The following is a 26,105-nucleotide window of genomic DNA, read 5'->3' on the forward strand; positions in this document are numbered from 1 at the left end:
ACTTTAATCAATGAGTGAAAGTGTCAAATAGCAGGATGGATACCAAGATTAAGCGAGAAATAATCGGCTGGTCATGTGATTCTAACATGGCAGCCCCCATGTGCGGACCCTCTCCATGTAGAATAAAACAGCTTTTATAAGGTTACTGATATGACTGTAGTCTTCATTTTAATGTGAGTGGTCAAGATTTCCTACATATATTGCAAAATTAAAATTCATGTCTTTAGGAGTTAAACTTTTTTAATGAGGAAACAATTATTGAGTGGACCTTTAAGGTAAAAAGTCTGGCATAACCAGAGTAAGTTATGCACCAAATATCTTTTTTTTTTCTGGTTATTATTGGGGTTTTGGTTGTACAGTAAACTGCATTTGTGATTTCGTCAATTTTAAATCATTTATATATACTGTATATATTTATTTTAAAAACAAATCCTCAGATGAATTCTTTATCAGTTTTCTTTTTTTTTTTCCGGCTTTCTATCTTACTTTTAAATAACCATCTAAATCAAGCAGCTCTGTAATTTGGCATCTAAAAACAGCCATTTGGAATCATAATTTTAGGTTGTAATGTTTTGATGTTCCAGTCGGATTATCGCATTGCAAATCGCATTACCCACCAACTTATCACGTACCACACTTTTGCTCAATATCATGCAGCCCTACTAGATATTTTAAATTTTCTTATGAAAATGTGGTGCTTCCCCACGCAAAACTTACCGCAATGTTGCTAGGATGTTGTGGTTACCAGTGCATTGCTATGTGGTTGCTAAAGTGTTCTGAATTGATGCTTATTGGTCCAAGTCAAAAGAGCTCACAATCAAGCCTCAATGATATTCTGGTCCCTAGATATGGCTTGGATCTCTTCATCAATGTACCAGTAAGTCTATGGGATTTTTTTGCCCATTTTATCATCTGCCAGGCTATTGCTTGGGAAAGTAATAGCACACCTCTGCTCAGTAAGCCAGGCAATTTGAGGTATCATTTCATGTCTAGATCAAAAATGAGTTATGTGCTGAAGTTTAAATTTTAGGTTTAGGGGTTTGTACTAAGTATGAACAATAACAAGCACTACTAACAAAGAAGATTGTTCACTATATTTTTTCCATCCAGACTAAATTATACAACTACATTATTATACAGACCCACTGCATTGTAGGTGAATTCATATTTCTTTGTTGAACTGATTGTTACAAAGAAAATCTACCATAAAGAGCGTGATTGAGTGAATTAATACCTTGTGTTATTAAAAATGTGTAAAATACCTGTGAGGCCATTAAAAAAAGAAATGAAAAATCTTACCTTTAAATGTATCTGCCTCAGACATTTAAATGAGATAAGCAAAGGGTACAAAATGTCTTTCCATTTCCAATTTACATTATTTTACCGTGATATTACAGATATAAAGATACTGCCAGAAACGTCTTTGTGTTTTAAAAGTCATATGCTAAAAAAGCCATGAAAATCACAAATTGTATACCCTGCTTTGCATACAGCCTCACTTAAAGTTAGGCGTCTTTCCCACAAAATTTGTTTTTTGTTTTTGTGCCAATTTCGATGATGATTGGAAAAACACTGTAACAGTAGATGCAAGAAAATGATAAGCAATCATAGTATCCGTGTGTCAGTTCTACAATCTACTGACAACCTTTCTGATTTTACATAGTGATTTGAGTACATTTTGACTTGCCATTTAAAAACCCATATAGTTCAACCACTACCCCAAATTATAATAACTCCAGTGGGCAAGCCAAAACCACACAGTAAATGAAAGACCAGCAAATCTTGCCAGAGTGCTTGACTGACATAATTGTCGGAGCAACATTCAAAACAAGAACATATTGTGTTGTTTCAACTGTGACGGATTTGACTTCCCTCCCCCACAAAACGTGCAAACGATACGGAAACGTTTTGTGATCGCTTGTTAGGTTTTCAAACAGCTCCATTTCAACAGAAGAACTGCTTCGATCTTCACATCTAGTTTTATCTCTGCATGTATCCGCCGTATTTACATATACATTTGAGAGAATATGGCTTGATCAAAAGACTAGGTGCCCAAAGCTGCCCTTGAGCCAACTCTAACACGTGGGTGGGGTGGGGGGGATAACAAAACCTAATATTCCGATATCTGTTTCATATTCTTTGTCATAGATCAAGGCCAAAACAAGGCTCTATGGAATGAATTTATGATGAGGGACCTCCTTTGAAGTTCTTTCAAAGAATTGTGTGACGATGAGTAACTTGAAGACTTTCTATGTTAGTTCAGAAAGAAATGCCCTAGCAGGTTGTGGAAAAAAAAGAGACAGAGCTTTCCTCTGTCGATCTTTCGATCTCTCCTCTGCCAGCTTATTTATTAGACATGAGAAGGGTCAAAAACTGCCAGGGGCGCCCATTTCAATCTGTCAACTCTTCACTGTTGCAGTTTCCATGCAGGGAGGCCCGCCCCCAGCCCTGCCTGACAATTACAAGGACGTAATTGTGCGCTTAATTGTGCTCTCGTATTCCCCTAATTACAATCAGAGAGGGGTCGGTTCTGCCCCGACAAAGAAATAACTACCAATTGCCACAGCCTATAATTGCGATTTTCAGCCCCAAATTGTGGCCTAATGATTACAGGCTTGGGGTGGACCTGGCAGAGACTGCTGGGATGCATGAACACTGCTTGATCAAGAGAGAGAGAGAGAGAGAAGGAGGTGAGAGAGACAGTGTTGAGCTTAGGTGCAGATAGATAAATCGCAGTTTCTTCAACTTGGGGCACTTTTAATGTTGCCGGGGTTGACTAACTTTTTTCTTTTTAACTTTTCTTTTTTCTTTAACATTGAAATTTTCTTGGACACATTTTACATAGTCTTTATTTATTTTTGCTTTTCAAATGCCTTTATGCTTTTCAAATGCCTTTTTTGAATCAATTTATTTCTTTTACCCTTGTCCCTGACCCAGAATTTCTATCCTAAAATGTGAAAATGTATAATAAGAATACAAATTATTACTTTTATAAAAATATGATAATCTAAACTAGATTTTTTTTCTTTTTGTTATATAAAGGTAACATTAAAACTGTCTTAGAAACTTTTTTACCATGTCTTCATTTATGTTTGCTACTGTTTAAAGGTGCACTCAGTAATTTTTTCCTCATTAAAAAAGTTTAACTCCTAAACTTTGCAATATATGTATGAAATCATGACCACTCACATTAAAATGAAGACTCCAGTCATATCAGTAACCTTATAAAAGCGGTTTTGTTCTACATAGAGAGGGTCCACACATGGGGGCTGCCATGCTAGAATCACATGACCAGCCAAATACTACTCGCTTAATCTCAGTAACCGTCCTGTTATTTGACATTTTTACTTGATTAAAGTAATCATTGCTGACTGTGAATACAAAATTTCAAAAAAATACAAAATATTTTATTGTAATAAAATGGATAGTTCTGGCTTCAAATTCTGATTCTCATGAACTGTGTTCAAATCTCCCATCAAACATCTTTGCATCAATTCAAATGTGTTGTTTTCTTTTTTCAGTGGCGCTATTGATAGCACGCTGCTATCAATGATGAACATGATTTAGAGTTTGCATTACCATATAAGGTTATATTTTTACTTCACTGATGGTTTTACGGTTGGGGTTTGGGTTAGTGTAAAATGTATAAAAATATGCATTCCTGGTGACTGTATTACATAATTTACAACTAAAAATACACCTGGCACCACCCAGTAGACATTTCACCTTAACAACACTTCCAGCTTTGGCCACTGGGGACAGTAGCTCGAATTTCGGTAAGCACAAACCAATTTCAGCTGAAGAACTTTCAACCTACTGTTGTCAAATTTACAGTGAGATCAATCTGGTCACACCAACCAAACGAACTAAACTGTCGTCAAATTTGCTCCACACCTAAAGCTCTAGTGTCAAAGCACTCTTCAAATCCACAGGGCCAAAAGTGCCCATAGTTGAAGAAACACCAAATTACAACCGTCTCTGTTCCTATGTAGAGCGCAAGAGCAACACGCACTATATCTGACAATGCAAGCACAACTGAGTTGTTTTGAGAGCTGACAGTAATGGCCTTAGGATATTCTGCAACATTGAAGATAATGGAGATTCAGGAATACAGAAAGGAGAAGGAATAAGGGCTGAAAAACGCCATCACGCTACAATAAGTGTGGCATGGGCATGCAGCAAGAGCGAGAACCTACAGAAAGGGAGGGCAAGAGGGACGACTCCAGCTTATAGACGGAAGCCTCTGAGGCCAAATACAGCAGTGTTATGATTATACTGTCAGGAAGCGTAGGCATCCATGACTTGTAATGGTACTGTAGAACTCTACAGCTTGTAGTCCACATTTGCAAGCATCCCTTGAGTCACTTAATTATATGTTGAGTTCATTGTAAACTAATTTATTATAATTATTATAAACATTTTACGTGTAACTATGTAATAAGCATTAAATTAGTGGTTTGAGTTGTGTGCAAATTATACAATGGAAAATCGCAACCTGGTCCCACTGAAACATGTTACTATACCTACATTTTTGCAAAATGATTTTTATATGGTTTGTTGTACATATCGCAGCTATTTCCTAGAGAAATGAACATTAGAGGTGCTAAAACAACAATTACTTTTTTTTTACTCTTTTCCCCCTGTTCCTCACACAATGCTATCTTAAAACACTTTTACAATAATGCATGACTTGTAAGGCAATACATTTAACTCGCTTTTAGCACCATACCTTGGACATTTCACCTCCAAACTGCTCATACGTGTAATGAACAAATTAATTTTGCAAAAATGATGCCACAGACACAAAATTTCCATTTGATCAGGCTAGAAAATCTATAGGTAATTTTCAGGGTGCAATTCTTGCATAACCAAAATTGTCTTTTGGGGGCCCTTAGCCAAACTATTTGAATCCTTACATAAAAAAAAGACAAAAGAGAGACACAAGAACATAAAGGTACTTCAGATAATTAATTTATTACCATTTTCCACCACATTAGTGTCCAAATAATACATTTTCATACTTTCCAATTTGTATCTCTCAGGTATCTCTCATGAAAAAGAAAACAAGATAACATCTCCTTGTGTGTTCCAAAGAAGAAAGAATGTCATACAGGTCTGGAACAACATGAGGGTGAGTAAATAACAGAATGTTTGTTTTTTGGTAAACTATCCTTTTTTACATCCCAGTGATCGAAACAGAAATATCTTCGACATCAACAAGCCAACTGCATTTCAATATGCCCATCTGTGCTTTCTGAATACGTAAGCAAAACGTAAACTAATGAACGCTCAAACTGAAATCAGGTAGGCACTGAGAAAATTGAAAAAGTCACACTAAGCTGATCATGAAAATTTTAGCCTGGGATAATATTTTTCTGCACACCACTGCTATATTGAGAGAGCTTATGGTAATTTGGTTTGCTTTGAGAGTGGCATATTGAAAATAAGTCCGGTGGGATTGAAAAGAGAGTGTAGAGAGAGGAAGCCGGCCCTGAGCAATTTCACTGTGTTTACACAGCGCCTCACAACAAGACTGCCACATAAACTCAGCCAGGATGGACCCCCGGGCAACCAGTATGCCCAATATACCGGCCAGCTAGTGGACAGTAGAAATTATCCTCAAGACTGTGTAACAAACAGCGGTTTGTACAGCAAAACAACCACAATCGGACATACACATTTTGTGTATATAAGTGTAAATTTCTAATTAAAGTGGCAGAGACAGAAATATGTAGACCCATAGGAAAGGGAAATCACAAATGAGATCTCCTTAAAGGAATAGTTCACCCAAAAATGGATATTCTCTCATCATTTACTCACCCTCATGCCATCCCAGTTGTATATAACTTTCTTTCTTCTGCAGAACACAAACAAAGATTTTTAGCAGAAGATTTCAGCTCTGCAGTTCCTCACAATGCAAGTGAATGGTGGCCAGAAATTTGAAAATCCAAAAAACACATAAAGGCAACATAAAAGTAATCCATACGACTCCAAGTGGTTAAATCCATATCTTCGGAAGCTATATGAAAGGTGTGGGTGAGAAACAGATCAATACTTATGTCCTTTTTTACTATAAATCTCCACTTTCACATTCTTCTTTTGTTTTTGGCGATTCACATTTTTCATGCATATCACCACCTACTGGGCAGGGAGGAGAATTTATAGTAAAAAAGGATTTAAATATTGATCTGTTTCTCACCCACACCTATCATATCGCTTCTGAAGATATGGATTTAACCACTGGAGTCGTATGGATTACATTTATGCTGCCTTTATATGCTTTTTGGACCTTCAAAGTTCTAGCCACCATTCACTTGCATTGTGAATGGTGGCCATAGCCCCAGTAATCTCACATCTGTCTCCTCTTAAGTGTCAGAAGAGATCTCAGCTGTGTCTCAAACTGTGCTCAGATTTACCAAGAATTCAATATGAACTCAAACATAAAATTTTTTCAAGAGCAAATTATCTGATGCTACACACATTAATTTTGTACCTTGACTTGTGTTCAGGGAATCTGTCTTCATTTTCAAAATTCCATTTGGTGGTACTAGTGCTGCAGAAATTACACACTTCACATTTAAATGAAACATAAATCTCCATTAAGTCATAAGAGCTATGAAAGAGCAACTTCTGAGCAATAAAATGTTAAGGAGAAAGAGAGAACAAAAAAACAAGAGAAAAAAGCAAGAGCGCAATCGAGACCCGGGTGCTCAGGAAGAAAGAATGAGAGTGAGAGAGAAGTATTTCCGCTTTTAATCTCAAAGGAACACCGTGCAGTGTTGGGACAGCTCACGCTCCTGTGGGAGGCGGGGAGGGCACACTGACGACTCCCAGGCAACCAATTTGTTTGTTTATTGTCTTGATGTTTTGTCGCAGTTACAGTTCATTGCAGCCTGCCATCACTCCAGCACGCTCTTTTAAATGGCATCTATAAAACATGCGCCTTTTTCACATCTTCCTCATCTTTCTCTCTCATGCTTCATTTTTCTGTATCCCTCCCTCTCTTTCTCTCTCTCGCTCCTCACAACAGTCAAGCATTATTTCGTAGCACATAAGGCTTCAGGATGCCCACTCACACTCTCTGCGCTCACAAAGCCACCCTGCTCTCTGCTAAATCCAATCACATATGGAGCTGCATGCCACAAAGAGCACATTGGCACAGAAAATAATCACTTGAAAAATATGTGCAAGGTTACAGTGTTACATAATCAAGGGGGTTTAATGTAATCAGAATCAGAATCAGCTTTATTGCCAAGTATGCTTACACATACATGGAATTTGTCTTGGTGACAGGAGCTTCCAGTGTATGACAATACAAAAACAATACAAAAACAGCAGCAAGACACAGATAATAATAAAAAAGAAAAAAGAAAACTAATTATACACATACGTACAGACACACACATACATATATACACACATACGCATGGGTGGTGCAAAATGATTGCCAACTAACTTGTTATAAAGGGTCTTTGTGATACAATACAATACACCAATAGTCATATATATTCACAAAGGGTTAGTGCAGGCTGGGGTTTTCCTTGAGTAAAACACAAAATTTTTGGCCTTTTTGCAAGTTTTATTCATGTGCCATGAGCCCGCTGCTCTGTTCCAACCAAAATAGATATGACCAGGGGCTGTCAAGCTCCAAAATTGACAAGAAAAATCCATATGACATAAGCGCTTTATTACCAGCCATTTAAAGTCATTTAAAAGCTTTTTTGAAGATCAAACCAAAATGTAAACGTTATTCCCTGAAAATTTCATTCGCATTTGTGCTCAATTTAAATCTATCCAACATAGTCTTATGAAAACGCGTAATAGTAATACACAGTACAACATGGCGGAATTGTAAGGTATCATACGACTTGGCTCGTATGAAAAGGTACGACTTTTATTCTATAAAATACAGCCATTAAATTTTAGCTAGCTGCATATCCAAAACTTTATTTTAAGAAAGTAAACGTCTGAACAAATTTAGTTCCTCATTCCGTATTTATTTATGCAATACAAATGACTGATGTACACTACCTGTCAAAAGTTTTGAAACACTTGACTGAAATGTTTCTCATGATCTTAAAAATCTTTTGATCTGAAGACATATGCTTAAATGTTTGAAATTAGTTTTGTAGACAAAAATATAATTGTGCCACCATATTAATTTTTTTCATTATAAAACTAAAAATTTATAAAAAAACAAATAAATAAAATAAAAAAAAAACGTTTTTGAAATTGATGACTTGGACCAAATAATAAAGAAAAGCAGCCAATAAGTGCCCAACATAGATGGGAACTCCTTCAATACTGTTTAAAAATCATCCCAGGGTGATACCTCAAGAAGTTGGTTGAGAAAATGTCAAGAGTACATGTCTGCAAATTCTAGGCAAAGGGTGACTACTTTGAAGATGCTAAAATATAACACAGTTTTGATTTATTTTGGATTTTGTTTAGTCACAACATAATTCCCATAGTTCCATTTATGTTATTCCATAGTTTTGATGAATTTACTATTATTTTAAAATGTGAAAAAAAAAAAAATTCTAATAAAGAATGAAGTGTTTCAAAACTTTTGACCGGAAGTGTATGTCAACAACCTGTAATACACTGCCCTGTCTCATTCCAAACCCCTATAGTTTTCTTTTTTCCATGGTATGCAAAAGCTATTTTCTTATCAAAATCATGTTTTGGGTTTGGGTTGGGTTAGTTAAACTCATAATAATATTGCTCGCTGGTTTATGTATTTTTCTCTATGGAAGTAAAAGTCGTACTTTTTGTACGAGTCAACTCATGCTATATCTTACAATTCTGCCATGTCTTAGTATTCTTTGACTTTTCTTGAGACCAGGTTGAAGCTATTATATGGCTTCAGAAGACTTGGATTATAGTGCACAAGTTGTATGGGTTGCTGTTATTGTTTTGTTTGTTTTTTTGGACCTTGACAGTATGTTTGGGTACTGAGAACTGGTTCCATTTAAAAAAGAAATACCAGAACCGATTGATTTTCATTATTTACGGTTACGTTAACAGTTCCTGTACGGGCAATTTAGCTCTGATGCAGACCAAACACTGTACTAAAATAATCTGACTGGCAGTGTTTCCTTCAGCGCAATTCATTGGTAGCGCTGCCCTCTACTGAATCTACAGCGCAAAACACAGCACTACCAGTGTATTTTGATTCCCAAACGAATGACTCTTATGAGCTGGCTCTTTTAAATCTATAGAGCACGGAACATACAGCGCTTCCGGTATAGTTCGATTCCCAAAAGAAAGTCTCTAATGAACCAGTTCTTTTTAGTGAATCAAAAACACATATACATCAGTTGGCGCTGTTACTGAATTGCGCAAGTTATGAATGTCCAACTCAAAATGAAATGAGAACCGTTGAAGTCTCACAAGCCTGAAGAACAACATTAGACTTCATAGCACAACTGTCTCTGGAACTGTTACTGTTACGTCATGTTGTTCTTCATACTTGTGTTTCTGACTGCTTGTTTATATGACAATGCTTAGTTAAAGATACACAGGTTTTGTTGTAATAGGTGGAATTTTATAAAAGAATAAATGCGTGAATGAAATATGCTTTCACATTTCTTGTTTGTTTAGAATTTGTATTTAAAATATAGTTGGATCGATTATTGTATTGCATGTATGCCTCTTAAAAGTCTGCAAACACACCTTTTACAAGAATTGTTTTAAATGTATTACTTATTTGTTATATTTGCTCTGTAGAAACTTGAAATGATCTCATCATTTGGTAACAGACTGCAGAGGGCAGTAAATGCAATAAGCATTGCATCTCTTATTTTCAAAAAAAAATTCTTCCTCAAAAGTACTAAAAGAACCGTTACTGGAATCATTACTGGAACCATTAAGGAACTGGAATCGGAATTGGAAACGGAATCGTTAAATACATTACAATTCTTATCCCTACTTGACAGCCCTTGTCCCCATATACTTTCTTTCTATGGAAAGACAGTTAGAAAGTTATCAAAACAATTTTTTTTTTATTTCACAGGAAATAAAATAATGTTTGATAAATGACAGAATTGGGTGAACTATTCCTTAGTTTCACGTCTAGACCAAACAACTTCCTTCTTAAAGCTGAAGTATGTAACTTTTTTAGTGATAAAATACTTTCTTCTATCCCAGCTCAATATGCAGAGACAACTTTCACAACAACGAGACAACAATTTTCTCAAACTGTAAACACTGTGTCTCTGTGGCGCTATAAAAATTCCCGTGTTTGTTTTGAGCAACCCGCTTAGACCCGCTCCAACAACTTTACTCTACCAATGGCACGAGTTGGGGGCAGGACTATGACTGTTTGAACAACTGCAGGTTTGATTTAAATACTTTTCCGATTTGGACATTAAAAGGCGGTATAATAATAAAGCAAATTTTGCTGTCAAACTCTAGCTATTTACATTAGAACCAGCATCTACATTTTGTGCTGCATTCTTTAGCTGTTTATTGTTATTTTGTTGAGGCTTTGTCATTGTTCTTGTGCACACAGACAGTGAGATAAGCCGCAGCTCCTATGAGCCATCACAGCTTTCTCGATTGGCTACACATCTGAGCTTTGGACACTTTACATAGAGTGTGACATCCATCTCAATATGTGGTGTATCTGCTATATTTGCACATGCAAGACTCTGTAGTGGCTAAATTGGCAATTTAGAGACTGCTTTAGTACTTTTAATTACAAAACCAAAGATTAGGATTTTATTTGGGATAGTATGCAACCACCTAGCAACCACCAGAAAATCCTAGCATCATTGCGATGAGTTTTGCACATGCAAGCACCACTCACATGTTCTTCAGAAAATGTAAATATTTTGTTTTTCACGCCAGCTCTGTAAGAATGTAAAAATCTGCTGTACTCACTAAAATGAATGAAGACTCTGAGAGCTACGCTGCTTGACTCGTTTGGTTTCTCACTTTAACAGACCACAATGGCTGCATGATTTCAATTTGACACAGCAATGGTGTGATTGCATGAAGAGGAGATTCATTTCTGAAGCAGGAAGACAATGGTAAATCTATCTCGCATTCGCTGCACTTCCCTCTCACACACATACAAAGCAATATCTCCAAATTACAGCCTCTAGAATTTATTGGGCTTAAGGATGATAAAATGACGACAACGTTCTGTTGTCATCACAGTGTTAACAAAACCATTTTCGTTAACTTAGCTAAGACTTAACTAAAATTAATTTTCATGATTCCCAAACTAGCTAAAATAATATAAAAATGACTATGAATTAATTTTAGTTTTTGATACACTGTATATTATAACATTTTAAAATCTTTACACTTGCCTTCATTAAACATGAAAATGCCACTAGATAGGGATAACACTTGATAGCCCTGAGAAATGCAATTCCATTAAACATACAGTATTTAAATATAAGTTAACATTAATTTTGCCAGGCCAAAAAATACTAGAACTAAAATAAAAACTAAATACACTAAAAAACTAAAACTAAACAGAGTCATGGAGTGAAACCTAACAAAAAATAAGTGCCTGATCAATTACAGTACATGACTGTGGTGACATTTTTGCAAAATAATATTAAAGGAATATTCCGGGTTCAGTACAAGTTAAGATTAGCATTAGTGGCATAATGTTGATTACTACAAAAATTAATTTCAACTCATTCCTCCTTTTCTTTAAAAAAAAAGCAAAAATCAAGGTTCCAGTGAGGCATTTACAATGGAAGTGAATGGGGCCAATCCGTAAACATTAAATACTAACTGTTTCAAAAGTATTGCCACAAGACGTAAAAATTATGTGAGTTAACATGATTTTAGTGTGATAAAATCACTCACTAACCTTTTCTGTTTAAAGTTATATCCAATTTTACAACTTCATTGCCATGCCGACTTAACACCGTAAACCTTAAAACCCTAAAACGGCCGCAAAAATTATGATTTAAACTTAGCACAAATAATACATGATTTTTAACAGATGAATTAATGTGTGCTTTTATAAACTTATAAGCTTCACATTTTTGCCTTAAAACCCTCCAAAAATTGGCCCCATTCACCTCCATTGTTAGTGCCTCACTGTAACCTCAATATTTGCTCTTTTTAAAGAAAAGGATTAACAAGTCGAAATTATGTTTAGTGGTAATCAACATTATGCTGTCAACTGAGCTTAACTTATATTGAACCTGGAATATTCCTTTAAGTTGCTCCTTACTGGTATTGCAGCAGTTCCAAGGTCAAATGTCTACTGTGAGGTGCTACAAGGGAGTTAAATTACCTCCCTACCCTGAACCTTAAACCTAAACCTAACCCTTAATGTCATTAAAAGCCAATGTGAGTGAGATGAAAAACAGATACGTTTTTTTAAGGTTCATGCTTTTTCTAGATTTTATTCAACAAAACAGACCTCCCTACCCTATACCTTAAACCTAAACCTAAACAATAGTGTCATAAAAGCAAATGTGACATGAAAAATGCAATTACTGAAGTAAACACATCATTTTGTGGACTCTTCAGCACTGATACCCCATTCTTTTTCCATCATAAGTACAACACTCATTCAGTTGAGCTACTGCGTAATTTAACCACACTTGAACAAGCTTCTATATGTAGTTGGTTATGTAATGCAAATGTTAAAATGTATTTATCTTACAAGTCACATACTATAGATCTAAATAAAAAATTCATAACCAGGAAACAAAACAGGCTGGACTGGCCTCTTATACTTTTACTTCACTCCTGCAATAAATCACATCTCATCCACATACAGTAATCTTAAATTGCCCCTAATGATGATCTATGATTAGGATGACGTACAAAACAAAAAGGCATCTAGGCACTAATACCAACAGCACCTGCTTACCGCAAGCTTCTATTCCTGAAATCATTGTGCAATCCCAGACGAGACTCACACATACATATACATGCACAGAGAAACTCTAGGGTGTAGATTTGGCTTGAACATTGGGGAGGTTGCATTTTTTGCAGTGTATATGCAGTGTGCTCTGTATAATGTATGTAGAAGGTTATCTATGTATTCCATGCATACATAAAATCTGCTTATTGTGCACAGTATACATACTATATACTGCAGAGATAGTAAGAGTTGTATTATATGTTAGTATGTTATTCCAAACACAGCCAGTGTAATAAAGATGTGCTTCGTATGTAGTTTCCTGTTACATTAGTCTTGTTCTAATGCACCTGACCTTAAAACCAAATGTTAAGTCCAGTTTAATTGCCACCGCAAATGTCTGCAAAAAGATTCTTGTCGTCCTATTACAGCTGGTGATTGCTGCACTGACCTGCCTTCAAGAGGAAGTGGGAGAGTTCCTCCTACATGCTAAACTGCCATCTATCTATATCTCACAGATCATAAGGTCACACAGTCTCAAATGGATAGTACCTGAGCTTGACCAGGGCAACAAATGAGAAACATCTGTTCATATCTAACTGGCTTTGGCGGTCTTGTCAGATGAACCACTTAGAAAAGCAATTTTCATTACAGTGGTGTCATTTTTGAGAACAGGAGCTGCAGTTTATTTAGAAAAATGTAGTTCTCCTAAAGGGGAAATTCATCATTGCTAAACATCATTTTGTTCATATAAAACCTCAACTGCAACCTGTAATTAAAGGAGTAGTTCACCCAAAAATTAACAATTGTCATAATTTACTCACCCTCAAGTTGTTCTAAACCCATATGACTTTCTTTGTTCTGTGGAACACAAAACAAGATGTTGGGCAGAATGTTAGCCTCAGTCACCATTCACTTTCATTGCATCTTTTTTCCAAAAAATGAAAGTTAATAGTGACTGAAAAATGAAAATGATTTCATGGTCAAACTTGATGTGACACATCTTAACATGCCATATTTGAATATATGCAAGTGTGAAAGGGGAAGGGGAAGATTTTCAGTGAATAACGACATAAATTTTGGTCTTTTCTAGGACTGGATAAAAATATCGATTTGCCGATGCATAGCAAACCAAAACAATCCCAAAATCGATATTTTCCTCTATGCAGCAACCCACTACAAAGAGAGTAAATCACTTGCATTTGTGACCAAATTTCATGCTATACTTGTAAAAATATCTGTGAATAGCCACTGGTTGGTAAAGGCTTAGATTTTAACTCATTAGTGTTTGAGTAATACAGTGGTGAATAAGTTTAGATTATTTATAAACTAATTTGCTTCTTTCTACCAACCTGAACATGGCATTTTAATTGTTTCAACCAACCACCAATGTGTAGATGGGAAAACTTGTTGTGTTCACACATCTTGTGAGATTCACATTTGCTGTCACCAAAGTTAGGGTTAGAGGTTATGGGTCAGGGTTAGGGTTTGGGTTATGCTTAGGGTGTTTTCAGACCTGTAGCTTATTTGATTTATCAATTGTAACAATTGTTGTCATGGTTATGCAAAACGCCGACGCATGGTACAGAATGCGCATTCCAGTCAGAGGCAGCGCAGTTCATTAACCATCACTCGAATGGATATGTGTTGTACAATTTACATCATGGTTATTTTTATCTGTCTTTAGTTGCTTTTGCATTATTTCTGCATTAAAAAGTGCCTGTTCTCAAGGTCAGAGAGCTCTCTCTCTCTCTCTCTCTCTCTCTCTCTCTCTCACACACACACACACACACACACACACAAACAGCAGAAAGAGTGAAGCCACATAAATGTGATTTTTATTTGTCAAAAAGTTGCTAATGCCATCCTACCGGTCTCTGTTCTGCCACTATCCAAAAAAGAGAAGCGATCATACAAAAATTACCACAGGAATTATTAAACAACTCCAATTTTAAACATGCAATTATATTTAATATAGTCACCAAAAGCTATATCCAAAATTTGATTATGAATTACAGTGATGTGCTAATCTACAGATTTCTTCTCCATAGACCCATGAGGTATGCTCATGGTTTGTTGGTCTGTTGGGTCGGATTGCATTCGCACTACAAACGAACTGCTCCAAAGTTCGTTTGCAATTGGACCAAGACTACTTCTTCCAAAGGGGCTTTCACACTAGCACTTTTGGTGCGTTTCTGGGTTCATCTGACGTCAAAGTTCGGTTTGTTTGGATGATGTGAACGCTGTTTACCAAAGTCAGGTGTGCACTCGCGAACCGCACCCGAGTAATATAGTGGTGAATAAGTTTAGCAGCGAGATCCTTTCACTTAATGTTGAGAGGAAAGTTTGTTTTGACTCGTTCTGTGTGATGTGTTGTTAAAGACAGTCCACGCGACTCATTTGTCATTGAATAATGTCTCTTTTAATACCCTTTAATACCCTGTTCTTTACAGTCAGTTGTTGATTAAAAACAACAACAAAAAAGGAACATTTAATTATAATAACACATAACACGGATGCACTAAAAAACGCATCCTCTCTCATTGCGCTCATTGGCTGATGCCGGTAGTCTTAAAGAGGCAGTATCGATTTAGTATTTGTTCCATAAATCAATGTAAATACTTGTATATTTTTGTATATTTGTAAATAATTATGCATGTAAACAATACAAATGTAACAAAAATATGTATGAAATATAATATGTCATTTCAAGACATTTATTGATAGAATGAAATTAAAATGAAGTTAAAATGTGACATATTGAAAAATGATATATGACAGATGAAAAACTTATGAAAATATAATTTGTAAAATTTGTATTTTAGAATTGTTCCTAGATGGGTTAGCTAGAAAAGTATTAGCAGAGAGATTTCTTATTTTATATGTAAGAAAAATGGACATTGTAACCAAAATATGCCCATATGAATCAATTTAGAATCAAATTGAATACAATTCAGAATCATATTAAATCAAAAGATTGTAAATCGAAATCTAATCGAATCTGGAAGTCTGTATCAATATCCAGCACTAGTATTTTCCTAACAGAAAGCTATCGTATGGTTTCAAAGGCCTTGAAATGTAGTGCGTGAGTCAAATAGACTACTTATATGGTGTTCCTAGACCCCTTACCCATTTACTTTCACTGTATGAAAAAGAGCAGTGAGAACATTCAGGAAAAGTTATTTTGTGTACCAAAGAAGAAACAAAACCATATGCATTTGGAATGGCATGGGGGGAAACTATTTCCTTAAAATTAGACTTTCCAAGGGAAATCAAACCACGAAAGGTTTACTTGTAGTTGTCTTTGTATATTAAGCCAGGATTTGAGAAAATATTTTCACATCGAAAGAATGACATATATCACCTTTATTGAGAATAATAACAAATGGTCCTAATGGGGCAACAGAAAATGATCTAAAATGCCAACATGTGGGTGAAACTGATTTTCCTATCCTGTAATGCAATGTGATTTGTCATCAAACTGTCAAATGATGCTTCGAGATATAAGACAGATTGCTATGCTGTGACCTTTGTTTGCATGACCCGGAGAGCATAACCAATTTACGCTGCCCAGCAGACACATTCAGTTCAACTATCAGCAGTGCTGTGTTTCACATTGAAACAAACCACAAAAAATCTGCAGCTGCCCTTTGGTCCGACTGTCAGCAATTCCTACAAATAACATGGCACAATAAAATCATCACCCAACAGGCCCATGGGCATTTTCAAAGGCTGCTGACGGCGATCTATAAAGCAAAGTAATGGGTAACTTGTCACGGGGCGTGAAAGGGAAGATCTACAGCGGCTCTCCATTCGCTCTATTGGGAGCGCAATTAATCAAGGGCGAACAGTATCAGCATGCAACAAAAGCCGTAAGGTTATTACCGCCGTTGTTCCGCTGGATGAAATGTGATAATAGAGCTAATTGCGAAAAACAGTTGACCGCACACGAGATGCCAAAAAAGAAGACAAAGAGCAGATGAAAAGGATGGAGACAAAAGAGGAGGGAGTGTTAGAAGCAGAGAAGTTGTGCAGGGAGTTGGTGAAGTCATGCCCAACCCTGCTGAAAAGATAAACCGAGATGTTTGCTTACATTTCAGCTTCTCTGCGCTGCTCATTTTCATTTGCACCTATAAGATTTCATTATTGAGTATGCCTGAAACCGAAGGCAAATGCTTTACTAACTCCCTACTCAGTCAGTCAATGTGTTTTGGTATGAAGGTGCCTCCTAAAGAAACTGGTTTAAGACTAATTCAACATCATATGAATATGTCTAATGATATAGAACAAAATTAAACCTCCTGCTATGTTTGGGTCATCTTTTTATTGTATTTTTTGGGGGATTCTCTCCCCTTTTTTCTCCCCAATTTAGAATGCCCAATTCCCAATGTGCTCTAAGTCCTCGTGGTGGCGTAGTGAATCACCTCAATCCAGATGGCAGAGGACGAATCTCAGTTGCCTCCGCGTCTGAGAACGTCAATCCGCGCATCTTATCACGTGGCTTGTTGAGCGCATTACTGCGGAGACATAGCGCGTGTGGAGGCTTCACGCCATCCTCCCTGGCATCCACGCACAACTCACCATGCGCCCCACCGAGAATGAACCACATTATAGTGACCACGAGAAGGTTACCGCATGTGACTCTACCCTCCCTAGCAACAGGGCCAATTTGGATGGTAGTCAGAGTCTTTACTCGCTGAACTACCCAGGCCCCCCATGTTTGGGTCATTTTTGATAATTATCAAGATCATTATCTTTAAAAAAAAAAAAAAAAAAAATACTAATTTATAAACTAATTTGCTTCTTTCTACCAACCTGAACATGGCATTTTAATTGTTTCAACCAACCACCAATGTGTAGATGGGAAACCTTGTTGTGTTCACACATCTTGTGAGATTCACATTTGCTGTCACCAAAGTTAGGGTTAGGGGTCAGGGTTAGGGTTTGGGTTACGCTTAGGGCGTTTTCAGACCTGTAGCTCATTTGATTTAACAATTGTAACAATTGTTGTCACGGTTATGCAAAACGTTGACGCATGGTACAGAATGCGCATTCCAGTCAGAGGCAGCGCAGTTCATTAACCATCACTCGGATGGATATGTATTGTACAATTTACATCATGGTTATTTTTATCTGTCTTTAGTTGCTTTTGCATTATTTCTGCATTAAAAAAGTGCCTGTTCTCAAGGTCAGAGAGCTCTCTCTCTCTCTCTCTCTCTCTCTCTCACACACACACACACACACACAAACAGCAGAAAGAGTGAAGCCACATAAAGATGATTTTTATTTGTCAAAAAGTTGCTAATGCCATCCTACTGGTCTCCGTTCTGCCACTATCCAAAAAAGAGAAGCGATCATACAAAAATTACCTCAGGAATTATTAAACAACTCATATTTTAAACATGCAATTATATTTAATATAGTCGCCAAAAGCTATATCTAAAATTTGATTATGAATTACAGTGACGTGCTGATCTACAGATTTCTTCTCCGTAGACCCATGAGGTATGCTCATGGTTTGTTGGTCTGTTGGGTCGGATTGCATTCGCACTACTAGCGAACCGCTCCAAGACTTGGCTAGGGGCTTTCACACTAGCACTTTTGGTGCGTTTCTGGGTTCGTTTGACGTCAAAATTCGGTTTGTTTGGATGATGTGAACGCTGTTTACCGAAGTCAGGTGTGCACCCGCGAACTGCTTCCGAGTGAAAAGGTGGTCTTGGGTATATGGTTCATGTGAACTCCAGTACAGTTCGCTGCTGATATGACACAATTGTCCAAAGGTGGTTTTCATACTCGGTACGTTTGCTGTGGTCTGAATCCTAGTCCGATTGTTCCCTAGCCCCCCGCAGCTTTGGTCTTGTTTCAGACTCTTTTAGATTCTGTCAAACCCCGTTGCTTTTCCGTCATCAACTTGCGTCATCACAAATGTGCACATGATGAAGAACACAACACGGGTCGCCATATTTGTGTTCTTTATTAATTTGGTGACACTTGCATCTGTCCACCGCATGCCATATTTCAGCAGATATGTATGTCCGGGAGAAGGTGACTATATCTGATGCTTACGAACTGTTTTTTCTTTTTAGGAGACAGCTGGTTGCGAGCAATGTATTTGCAGCGCTGCTTATTTTTCCCTGCCACTCGTGGTGCACGTGTGTGTTTTTGTGCAACTGATGATGTCATCATGCTTAAATTGGCAAAAACGCTTCCTGAACAAGTGTGGACCCAAGCACAGGTTGCTTTCTCTCTCAACCATGCAACCGAGCTCAGACCACCACCTACAGGTAGTCTCAGGTTTGGAACTACAGTCCTCAAAACAGCTTTAATATTACCAATTTTTCATATGAACCATGCTCTGTTTTGGACTAAACTGCCAGAGTGAAACCACTGTTGATGCCGTATAATTTGTGCCTTTGCATACTCCTGATCGCAATTATTATTGTATAATGCATTTATCATACCTGCTTATCTGTCAAATAAATCACCTTCAAAGAACAGCTCACATTCTTTCACATCTTTGCACATTCTGTGCATGGAAAGTTTTGGTTGTAAAACCAAAGAGACAAACTTTAATTCTTAACACAGTGAAGCTGACGTCTTCTCAAGTTGTTACCTATTGGTAAACAGCTGCTGCTTGTACTCATGTTGATGACGCAAATGAACCGCAGTTCGAACCCAAATAATATAATGTGAACTGAGACCAGCAGGGCCAGGGGGATGGGGGAGGAAACAAATCCGGGTTAGGACCAAGCAATCGAACCAAGTGTGAAAGCACCCCAAGTGGTCTCGGACCAATTATTTTGCTGCGGATCCGGGTGTGATTGCCATGTTCATTAACTAACTGCCTAAATGAATTGGACTAAGGGAGAAATGGCACCAGGTTCCAAAACAAATGCTCCAAATGGAGGTGGAGTTAACTTGGGACTCCAAATAAACACAGTAAATCAATATCACATGTGAAACCTGAAGAACATGGGATACCATCTGACACAACCCACCCAACTGCCAGGGCAAGTCCAGGGTTATGGTATAACATAGGCAGCGAATGATACATCTTTGCTGATTTTAAAAATCAACCAGATGGAAGCTTCTTACTAGATGGTATGCAAAAATTATATTCAAACTTGCCTTGATGCCTTCTTTCATTCGGATGTTGCTTGATAAACATGTCTGACACAGCCATTAGTTTGCATGCCCCCACCCACCCATTTTTAATATTTGGCTACATCCATTCCTTGGTGACTACAGTAATATATGTTCAGTAATTGTAGGTACTGTGAAATTGATCTCCAACCCCCCAACAATAAGCAATGATTCAGATACAATGCTTGTTACCTTTCGAAACAACCAATCACAGAGGATTTTGCATTATATGGCTGGGTGTCCCTCTTAGGCAATGTCCAACTTTTGTGGTCAACATCATCTTTCTATTAACTACCCAATTCTGGTCAACAACATCAACAGCATCTCTTTCTCAAAGGCACTGATATCATCACCACCATCATCATCACCATCATACTGACCCTTCATCATCATTCCCCACAACTATAAAATACCTAGTATAATGAAAACAAAAGATCTAAATTCTATTAGTCCACTGCAACAGCATCAATAGAATTTTAATCAGGGATGTTCACATCCGATGTGTTCTGGATCAAGAATCTGGCAAGAATGTATTCGTTAAACAGCTGTCGATTATGTTTCAAGAGATATTCGCTATTATTACGCTAGACCAGATATTTAAACCAGTTTAAGAATAGATACTATTATTTAAAAGGATTTTTCTAAGCATGTAGTGCCTTGATGGCTAGCTAAATTCCTTCATTTAAAATTAATATAATACTGAAGACTCTATTTCAAACACATGCAATATCGGTCTTGAGTTTATTTTCTGCTGTTACTAAGAATACTTCATAATATAAAATAATCCAGGACTTACCTGTCGTTGTGCTGTCAACAAAAGTGATGCGATAAGCGTCTCATTTGCTTTTCATTGTCAGGAATAAAGCCCCGGCAGCGTCAAAGACAGATAATTTCCCTTTGCGCACAAACGATCCCAAAAAAAGCATCACCTACAGGGCGCACAAGAATGCTAATCGAATTTAAAAAGTTTCCAGTTCAGAGAGTCTAAAATGAGTCCTCCAAACTCCCACTCTCCAAAGTTCCTTCAGATGCGGCTGAACTTTGCGCGGTGGATGACACTTGGGTAACCAAGTATGATGAGATCTTCAGTTGCTAATATTCTCACTCAGGACTCAAATCTGTAAAATCCCTTTATCTATTTTTGTCATCTCATCTGGTTACGGAATGGGAGGTTTTCAAATGCTGCTGTCATGTGTTAAAGATGTGGCTGCCCGCTGTGCTGTGTTGAGAGCGGAAGGCGAGGTGATCGACTCTGCGCCTCTCAAGTGTTCAAGCACTTCCAGCATCTGCTCGGAACCCATGGGAGATAGCTGAGCGCTCTGTCCTCTGTGGTGAAATGGTGACCCCTGGTGGCGATATTTTTGCATTCAATACATACAAATCTTTGGAGACTTTAGCACATTTAAGATGCATGAATGCCATTGCATTATATAGCAAAATATCAAACCAACAAGAGAATTAGCACAAGCACACATTTCAAGCAAATTTTTTCACATTAACATGCTCATAGTTGATACCTAGGACACCTGTGTGAGCTTGAGGGGGACTGACTTGATACATCCACTAAAAGGTAACAATAAAGTTGTATATGTTATACTTTAACAGCCCTTATTCATTTTAGTAAATGTTAATTTCAACATATAGTAATGCATTTTTAAAATTAAGAGTAGTATGTTAAAATTAGTTAAAGGATTATGAACTAACATGAATTAAAATAAACTGCATTCTCATACATTAACATTAACTAAGGTTAATCAGTCCTGTAAATATTGTTCATTGTTAGTTCATGACACCTAAAACATTCACTAATGTTAAAGGGATAGTTCACCCAAAAAGGAAAATTCTCTCATCATTTACTCACCCTCATGCCATCCCAGATGTGTATGACTTTCTTTCTTCTGCTGAACACAAACGAAGATTTTTAGAAGAATATTTCAGCTCTGTAGGTCAATACAATGCAAGTGAATGGTGACCAGACCTTTAAAGCTCCAAAAATTACATAAAGACAGCATAAAAGTAATCCATAAGACTCCAGTGGTTAAATCTATGTCTTCAGAAACAATATAATAGATGCGGGTAAGAAACAGTTCAATATTTAAATCCTTTTTTTTTTTTTTTTTACTATAAATCTCCACTTTCACATTGTGAAAGTGGGGATTTATGGTAAAAAAAAAAAAAAATGGATTTAAATATTGATCTGTTTCTCACACAAAGTGATTGCATCTCTTCAGAAGAAATATTTTAAACCACTTGAGTCATATGAATGAATTTTAAGATGCATTTATGTGATTTTTGGAGCTTCAAAGGTCTGGTTAGATCTAAGGAACTGTCTATCATAATTTCTTTGTGGATGACACTTAGTTTCTCAGTGAATGCAATGACATTTATATCATTTTTGAGTGCCAAGCATCCAAATACTTTTAGGGGCCTCTGTAGTTCAGTGGAGAGTAAATACTTTAAAATGCATATGTTTAATTAAAGAATCCCGGATTGCATGATAATTTGTCTGCTAATCCTTACTAATTCAATTTGTTAAATCAATTGCAAAATGATTCGCACTGAAAGGCATTCACAGTATGAAACTGGGTTTGATAGAGTATGGTTGCAATTTTCGTGTACGTATCGCTGTTCAGTTACTCTACTGTCAATCTTGTATCGAACTCTAGTAGGTCTTAATCATAAAAGAGTTCCATATGGTAATTGCAGTAATATTATTACTTCATCAGAGTGGTTCTGGCTTCCCACTTCCATAAGAAGCAGATGGCAGGACTAATCAATGAGGTCAGTGATCGCTTTGGCTCAGAGATAATGCACAGTATATTAGTGCTCACCTTTAATGTTCATAGACACTCTACTGGCACCATAAACAAAACCCTTCTCTGATGGTTCATAGCCTGTACAAACTGATCAATGCTCTTTGTCTTTTGTACAGTTGGTCCATTATACTATAAAAATAAGATGGCTTTTAAATTATAATTGTTGTTAGTTGTCAGCTTTCAGAACAGTTCAGTTTCACCGACATAGCAAGAAAATGAAACATTTCTTGTCGTCTATCCAGTGTCTTAAGGTATTCCAATGGAATTAATAAATCACACCAGGTAAGCATCCATATACTGTATCCTGATATAGAAATTGATTTTCAAAGACCATTGTGTAACCCGAATTCAGTCCAATCCAAGGTTGGCATCTTGAATCTCACAAAAACCATTAAGGTAATGAAAATTTCAGGGAAAATGTGCTTAAATGTTATAAAAATGAATGTTACAATGCAAAGACATTTTTAAAACACTATTGTGCTAAATTTTACAAGTTAAATAATATGTCCTAATTTTTTTCAAATTACAGTAATAAGAATATTTTTTGCATTAAGGTAATGAAAATTGGAGGTAAAAATGTGCTTAAATGTCATAAAAAATAATCTTGCAATGCAAAGAAATTGTTTTTAAACGACTGCTAATATCTGCAAGTTAAATAGTTAAATAATATGTGATAATTGTTTTCACATTACAGTAATAAGAATCATTTTTGCATTAATGTAATGAGAATTTGTGGGGAATGTGCTTAATTGTCATAAAAAATAATCTTGCAATGCATAAAACAATAAGCAACTCTATTTTGCTCAATTTACAGGTTATACAATAATGACATTATTTTTGCATTACAGTAATGTAAATGTAAAAAAAAATACATTACGGTAATGAGAATTTGGAAGACAATTTGTTTAATTGTCATAAAAATAATCTTGCAATGCAAAGAAATAACATTGAAACTATTTTGCTATTTTGTTAAATAATTAAATAATAAATAGTTAAATAATATGTTTCATTATGGTAATGAGAATTTGGGGGAAATGTGCTTTATTGTCAAAAAAATTGCAATGGAAAAAAAGATTATAACCTATTTTGCTAAATTTTATAAGTTAAATTGTCATTCTTGTTTTCACATTATAATAAAAAAAAATCATAATGGTTATGAGAATTTGAGGGGAAATGTGTTTAGTTGTTGTCATGTGTATTCTGTTGTTTCATGTTTTTCTTGTCTTTTATTTTGAAAATCTAGTTCCTGTTTCATTTCATGTTGTTCCCTTGTCATGCGATTTCATGTTTCCCTCCATGTTCATGTGTCTTGTTTTCATTGGTTGATTGTCTTGTTATCTTGTTTAGAGTGTTTAATGTTTATTGGTTTTCTTTGTCATGTGTTCTCTGTTCATGTATTTAACCCTCATATTTTCCATTGTCCATTGTCAGGTATTGTTGTTGTAACTTTGGTGGTTAGGCCAAGTCAAGTTTATGCCAAGTCAATTTATGTCAAGCCATGTTTATGTTTTATATACGTTTGTAGTTAGGGTTTATGGATTACACTGTTGGAATAAATTTGCACTTGGGTTCTTTACTTCATGGTCATTGCCAGTGCCAGCAACATCATTACAGTTGTCATAAAAATCATCTTGCAGTTAAAAAAAAAAAAAAAAAAAAAAAAAGTCTGAATAGTCCTACAATAGGCTCCATTTCCTATAAGAAATATATAATTTTTTCTTTCTTTCGGAGTGAAATTTCAATCTTGATAGGTTTTGTGAGATTAACCCAAATAGATCAACATATATATTATAGTTTAAATATTTATGTGATTTGGGAAATCACCAATATTTGCATCTTAAATGCTCATATCAACAGTCCTTCATACCCCTAAACCACTGAAATTATCAGGCAAAACTGATCTAAGAAAACAAAAAAATCAAACATAAACCTTTACCTAATATAACCTATCTCAGCTGTGCTTTTGTGCCACAAGGAAGATGAACAGCGTGAAGGAGCTGAATTCTGGGGTAATATGTCCTTGTTATCAGTGATGGATGTGTGTCTGTGGAACTGTGTTATATAAGCTTTGTACTGAAGGTGCAGTCACGTAATATTCCAAAAGAATTGATGGTGTTGCCTCAAAACACAATTGAAGGAATACACAGCTATTTGGTTTAGGGCAATGCATGACATGATTGTAAAATAACAGTTGCATGAGTGTATGGAGGGCACGTATGATGTAGTAGCATGCACTTGGGTCATTTGCACAAATACACCCATTTCAAATGGCTTAAAAAACAGTCATTATTGCAAAATACACAGACAGGGTGATCAGGACCCCAAAGATGGGGATTACTTACGAAATAAATAAATGAACATGATTCAATTCAAAATTATTTCATTATGTGAGGAAAAAGAGATTATGGAGTGATTTGAGACATCAGATTCCCAAACTTCAAATAATATAGTTTAGTGGTCATCATATGATAATATTTGACTGCAGCACACCGCATTTTATAAATCAGAGTTTATATTCCATAGAGTTGTGTAATAAGTTGCACACATTGGTTCTTAACAATTTGGAGTCAAAACTTTTGGTACATATCTCATCTAGGCCATTCGCCTAAGGGTAAAAGTCAAGCCTCTGAGATTAAATGTGTTATTATAAGATATTTCCTGAAATCCATTCATTTCAGGGCCAAGCAGTCAATCACTGTACGGAAGTTTGTTGCTTTCTAAAGGTTAAGGCACAATGGATATAGACACATGGTTTCTAAAAGAAGCAAGAAGCAATTCCACAGCTGTGCTTATGGCTGATGGAATAGTGCTTTCAAGACTGTGGAATACGGCGAAATCACAAGCAAGGTGTCCTTTTATATAGCAACTCCAGACTTTGAACTTTGTTCTTTTTGGTACAACTTACTGTCCCAATTTTGTAATATGTTAGAACAGTTAGATGAACTATTATCTAACTTAAAGTTAACATTGCATTAAAAAAAACAGCTAGTTTTAACACATACAATTTATTTTAAAATGGTGATTTTGGACGGTCTTACCTCAGAGGTCTTGACCTATAATAATACAGCAGGATCATTGTTTTGACATAATGTGTTAGATTAATATTGAATTAAATAAAAAATAAAAAACAATGTTTAATTTAAAAACAATGTTTCATTCATAATTTGAATTATTTTAATTATCATACATTTTCAGGGTTGGGAGGATTACTTTTGAAATGTATTCCACTACAGATTACAGAATACATGCTGTAAAATGTAATGTGTAATGTATTCCATTAGATTACTCAAGGTCAGTAGCGTATT

At 36.2% G+C, this 26,105-nt stretch overlaps 1 protein-coding gene across 1 annotated transcript in view; it reads right to left on the reverse strand.

The window, feature by feature from the left end:
* LOC127446655 (chemokine-like protein TAFA-2) overlaps window positions 1-21,220 on the reverse strand; it is a 148,007-nt gene extending 126,787 nt beyond the window's left edge. Inside the window, exon 1 of the mRNA XM_051707763.1 lies at window positions 20,781-21,220. The gene's annotated coding sequence lies outside the window, so the exon portion shown is untranslated. The remainder of the gene's footprint in view (window positions 1-20,780) is intronic.
* Between the last annotated feature and the right edge of the window lie 4,885 nt (window positions 21,221-26,105).

This window comes from Myxocyprinus asiaticus, chromosome 9 (assembly GCF_019703515.2).
Source record: "Myxocyprinus asiaticus isolate MX2 ecotype Aquarium Trade chromosome 9, UBuf_Myxa_2, whole genome shotgun sequence".
Lineage (NCBI taxonomy): Eukaryota > Metazoa > Chordata > Actinopteri > Cypriniformes > Catostomidae > Myxocyprinus > Myxocyprinus asiaticus.